The 5,746-nt window shown below is 40.7% G+C and overlaps 1 protein-coding gene across 2 annotated transcripts in view; it reads left to right on the top strand.

Annotated features, from left to right (window-relative positions):
- Window positions 1-770: 770 nt before the first annotated feature.
- Window positions 771-5,746, top strand: part of grin2aa (glutamate receptor, ionotropic, N-methyl D-aspartate 2A, a) — an 81,007-nt gene continuing 76,031 nt past the window's right edge. The window contains exons 1-2 of one of the 2 annotated variants that reach the window (XM_089018411.1): window positions 771-1,065; window positions 1,210-1,317. The gene's annotated coding sequence lies outside the window, so the exon portion shown is untranslated. Of the gene's footprint in view, window positions 1,066-1,166; window positions 1,318-5,746 lie in introns of those variants that run through there. The other variant, XM_089018410.1, reaches the window with a different exon arrangement.

Genomic DNA, 5,746 nt, shown 5'->3' on the forward strand with positions numbered 1-5,746 from the left:
GAGCAGGGACCAATCATAGCAGATTCCTGCACCGCCACGTCTGGACAGGATATATATATACAGTAAAGTATATATATATATATATATATATATATATATATTTCTATATATATATATATATATATATCGATATATAATATATATAATATATATATATATATATATAGGGCCGGAACTACCAGCGAGACTTTAGTTTGCTGACGAAGCTTCTTGGATAAGAAGCGAAGAAACATCCGACACCTTCAAAGAAGTACAGATGACGACTGAAGAAACCTTTTCATCGATGGTTCAAATGCGGATACAAAAAGACCCCCACTCCCCCCCCCCCACCAACTGGGTAATCAACAGCCATTCTACTTGATTTCTATTGCCTTCCATCCCAAATTGTCACGCATCAAGATGGAGTAGAAGCCTTTCATCCAGCATTGATTTCTTATATGCGCCATTGCTTCTTCGCACCATTTATCAAGCTCTGCCGCATTCGCTCCACTTTCCATCTGACTTTACCCTCCCTAAAAAAAATAAAAAAGAATCCCCAAAAGACGCCCCGAAAAAGACAAAATGCTCAAAGCCCCCCCCCCCCCCCCCCCCCCCCCCCCAAAGGAGCTTCATCCAGCTGCCCCTCGAATCTGCATTGAGAACGCACGACGGACGACTGAACTCACGCACCAGAGCACATCCAGCGCGCGCGACGAGGTAGTGAGGGAGGGGGTGGGGGAGGCACGGGGGAGGCAGGGTGAGGGAGGGAGGGAGGGAGCGAGAGCTGGAAGATGGCAAGCGAAAGCGGGTCCCCGCGCTTGCAAACGCTTTGCGGGCTGCAGGAGCTCTTTTCCCCCCTCGCCAGGTCCATGAACGCGCGCATCCAGAGCTGCCTCTTCCATCTTCTCAGCCTCCGGGACGGCAATGACAGGATACGGTGATCTCACATTGGCTGTTTGACCCCACCACCACCACCCCTCGTTCAACCCCCCCTTTACGCACCATGCGCAGGGACGGCCGAGATTGCAGCGGAGAATCAGCAGAATGCCAATTGGATTACTCCAACGTTGATGTTCTCGACGCAAAGTGAGACAGAGAGCGTGGATTTTTTTTACTTGTCATTTTCGGTGGAAATTATTACTCTCCAGATATTGGGTGGTTCACCCCCTACCCCAACTCACCCCCCTACAACCCCCCCCCACCCCCACCCGCACCCCTCCTGCTGTGCAGCGTTTGAGAGTGAGCACCATCCGAGGCTGCGGGGCTTTCAACGGAGGCAAGAACTGTTGCAATGTCATCTGGCGTGACTATTTTGGAGCTCTGTGGAAGGGAGATGTTGTAAGTAGTTGTCCTTTTTTAACCCCCACCCCCAACCCACTTTACCCCCCCACCTGAATGTCGCATGGTGGAGCTCCAACACCTTCTCCAGCCGTTGCTGATGCGCTCGGCTCATGCGCGTACCCCCACAAAGTGCCGTATGGACACCAACTCCACCTGATTTTATTTTTTTTTCCTCCCCATAGCGCAGATAGACTCGTATTTCATCCAGTTGCGCAGTAAGGGAAGCGCAGGCAGCTTTGAGGCGCATCAATGGAACCCTCCCACCCCATTTTTTTTGCCCCCGTTGCCTATTTCTTACACCCGTCATCTCCTAAATTCATAAGTAGCTTTTTTTTTTAACCTTGCAGAGAAGGTGAAATGAAACGCACAGATGTTTTGGTCCAATCGGATAAAATCACCTTGGTGTTTTCAACAATCCACGAGACAAATAAACAAACGGCCACGATCGAGTTCCAATTGTTTTGATTTTCTCTGGCTGGGACAACTTTTTTACTTGGTGGACGTCCCAATCCAAGAATGGTTGCCGGCGAGGTCAATCGGAACTGCTTCCTTTCCATTTGAAAATCGCAGTTGTGATATTTTGTCACACTCGATTGGAACTTGATGTGATCCTATATGAGGGTGGAAAAAAACGGTTTGATTTTATGCTTTTTATTTTTTATTTATACATATTTATTATTATTATTATTAGTAGTAGTAGTATTTTATTATATTATTTTATTGCATGTTTGTATTTTATTTTTTATTATGGTATACTTACTATTATTATTATTATTATTATTATTGTTATTTGTATTAATAGTAATCGTATTTTATTATATTATTTTAGTTAATTTTTTTATTTTTTTGTTTTATTGTTGTATACTTATTATTTTTATTGTATTATTATTTACATTATTATTATAATACTTATTATATTATTATTGTTATTTGTATTATTATTATTATGTATTATTAGTAGTAGTATTTTATTATATTATTTTAGTTTATTTTTTATTTTAGTTTATTGTTTTATTGTATTATTTGTATTGTATTATTATTTGTATTATTATTATCATTTGTATTATTCTTAGTAGTAGTAGTATTTTATCCTATTATTTTATTTTGTTTTTGTATTATTTTATTATGGTATACCTATTATTATTATTATTGTATTATTTTTATTATTATTATTATTATTATTATTATTATTTGTATTATTGTTGTATTATTATTATTAGCAGTAGTATTTTTATTGTGTTTATTATAAAAATGTATTTTTAATCCACTGATGCATCTTCTTTGCGGATGCAGGAAGTAGTCCCATTATCAACCGTTAGGGGGAGACTTTGGATTGCCCTGTCTTCGTTGAACCGCCTTGAACCCCCCCCTCCCCCTATTCTCGGTCTCCAGTCACGTTGTTGAAGCACAGTACATCCCCCCCCCCCCCCTTCACCTCATTCTGGAAAGGCAGTCCGTGAAGGGCCACATCCATATTTATTTATTTATTTTTTTGGGGACAGAAAAATGAAATAAAGTAGGAAGCCTCACACGGCCCCGCCTCCAACTTAACGCAGATAATGAGGCCAACACTTCCCGCATTTTGCTTCCCGATTTTTAACTCGTTCTGCCATTCCGGAATTGAAAATATGACGTGGAGCGCCATTCCATCTAACAATTTTTTTTTTTTTTTTTTTTTTTTTGTGGAGCGGGGGTCCCGATAAAGCGCTGGCCAGACCTCTAACAATGTTTTTTTTTTTTTTTTGGTGGAGCGGGGGTGCCGATAAAGCGCTGGCCAGACCTCTAACAATGTTTTTTTTTTTTTTTTTTTGGAGCGGGCGTCCCGATAAAGCACTGGCCAGACCTCTAACAATTTTTTTTTTCCCTTCCACGAGAGGACAGCATTTGCTTTTTTTTGCCGATGTTAGCGCTTTGTTACAGCTTTAAAATCATCATCGAATCATTTGAAATCATTCTCACACTGAATTCTCCTCGGCGACCATTTTGAATTTGAATCCAGCCAATCAGACGAAACTCTCTTTTCCGAAACTTGGTGTAGACTTTTATTTTGGCGAAAAAGCTCAACCCATGTCCTCCATTTTGCTGCCCGTCGTCTCTTTTCTGCCATCTGCTCGCTTCAACGTGCATTCGTAGTCAGGCGGAAGTCACGGTCGCACGTCCCTCTTGAGCTCGACATGACTTCACATATTCTAATGAGCGGCATCTGACCCCCAACACACGTTCAGGTGTGTCCCAGTTGAACCCCACCCCCCAACACAAAAGGCATTTCAGTGTCGTTCAACCCGATGACCACAACGGAGATCTCTAAGCATACTTTGGTCTTCTGTGTCGGTGAAACATGCACCGAGTATCATCATCTGCAGTTTTTCAACCATCCTGGCCCAGACGTCGTTAATAAATCATATGCATTAATGTACACGGTATATTAATGTCATTTTAATGCCGTTTTAGAAGATACAAGTAGGAACGAGCACGACCGCGGCGATAAATGCACTCATATTAACCGATTCACTGACAGACGATGTGCAAAAAATGTGTCCACTCCAGTGCCAGGGTTTTTGTCATTTTCACTCAAATTCCAGGAAACACAGAAGATTGACTTTTAGAATAATATAAACATTCAATGCTGCGTAAGAAACTTAGACTCTCTTCTTTCATCAGGGAAAAAGAGTTATTTCCTAAATGATATGTGTCTGGAGTTATTTGATCTTGAAATGGGGGCGCCTGTCTTAAATACAATGCAATACAGACATATGATTTCATAGTCAATGCAGGGTAAGAAACTTAGACTCTCTTGTTTCATTGGGGAAAAAAAAAGAGTTATGTCCTAAATGATATGGCTCTGGAGTTATTTGAGCTGGAAATGGGGGCGCCTCTCTTAAATACAATGCAATACATACACACTGATTTCATAGTCAATGCAGGGTAAGAAACTTAGACTCTCTTCTTTCATCAGGGAAAAAGAGTTATTTCCTAAATGATATGTGTCTGGAGTTATTTGATCTTGAAATGGGGGCGCCTGTCTTAAATACAATGCAATACATACATACTGATTTCATATTTATTATTCTATTTGCTATACATTAGATATCTAACTAGCTAGCTAGCTAGCTATCGATTAGTTATCTATTAGCTAGCTAGCTAACTTTCTATATTTTGTGTTCTTCCGGGTTGAGTGAACGCTGGCGCATGTGGCTGCCGCTGCTCATCCACAGAAAAACTGATCCTGTGACTGTAAAGTGACCTTGAGAGTTTTGAAAAGTGCTTATAAATGAAATTCTTCTTATTATTATTAATGTCAGTGGCAGGCCGTGGATTTCATCGCTAGGCCTTCAGTAGTGCTTTGTCGGATTTATTTATTTTGTTATAATTGTAAGCAATCATACGGCGCCTTGCTTTTTTGTAGCTGGCGAGTGTCCGTGTGTGTGTGTTAGCGTGACTGCTATCCATGATTCCGGCTGCGCTTGCCAAACATTGTTCACTGTTGCGTTGCCAAAAGCGGGTAGCCTTTGTGTGACGCCATCGCGCTTCAATCCCACTTGGCTGAGGATGCTCCGCATGCTCGGCTCACTCGGCGCCTGTCGTCCTTCTTGTTTGCATATGAGCTATTCCCTTTCTAAAAAAAATAAACATTTTAGTACTCCAGTTTTACTAGAACTGGTAACATCCGACTTACAACCAAGTTCCGTTCCGACCGAGTGGTCGTAAGTCAAAATGGTCGTAAGTCGAAATCCGTTCAAAATGTTGAATAGAGACTTAGGCGTCGAAATGACTATTATTATTATTATTATTATTATCTTGGTTTATATAGAATAGCGCTAACATGGAAAAAAAGGAAATTCTGCCCCCTTGTGGAAGGGAAAAACATTGCTAGAGGACAAGGCCAGCGCTTTATCGGCACCCAAACATCTTTCGGCTTTTCCCCTCAGGGATCGGCACAGCGAATCAGTGTCCTCCATCCTATCCCGGTTTTGTGCATCCTCTTCTCTCACACCAGCTACCTTCATTCATCCATTGACCTCCTCTTCGGTCTTCATATGAGAATCAAACCTCTGAATCGGCACCCAAACATGAAAAAAAAAAAACCAGAATAAATTCAGGAATGGTGCTGTACGTCATATTTTCAATTCCCCAATAAATTAGTGAACGAGTTAAAATTATATGATGAATTTTGGAATCGTATTTTTTAATCCATATTTTTTTTTGTTTCATGACAGATCAATAAATATGTTTTACAATTATTATTTTTTTAATGTGGTCTGACATAATATTGAGTCTTAGGACTACCTTAGACTTGCTTCTTTCATCCAGTTAATTCCTAAATGATATGGGTCTGGAGTTATAGGAGCTTGAAATGGGGGCGGTCCAAAATACAATGCAATACAACTTGCTTCTTTCAACCAGTTAATTCCTAAATGATATGGGT

This window comes from Hippocampus bargibanti, linkage group LG17 (assembly GCF_051943395.1).
Source record: "Hippocampus bargibanti isolate YZ-2025 linkage group LG17, ASM5194339v1, whole genome shotgun sequence".
Lineage (NCBI taxonomy): Eukaryota > Metazoa > Chordata > Actinopteri > Syngnathiformes > Syngnathidae > Hippocampus > Hippocampus bargibanti.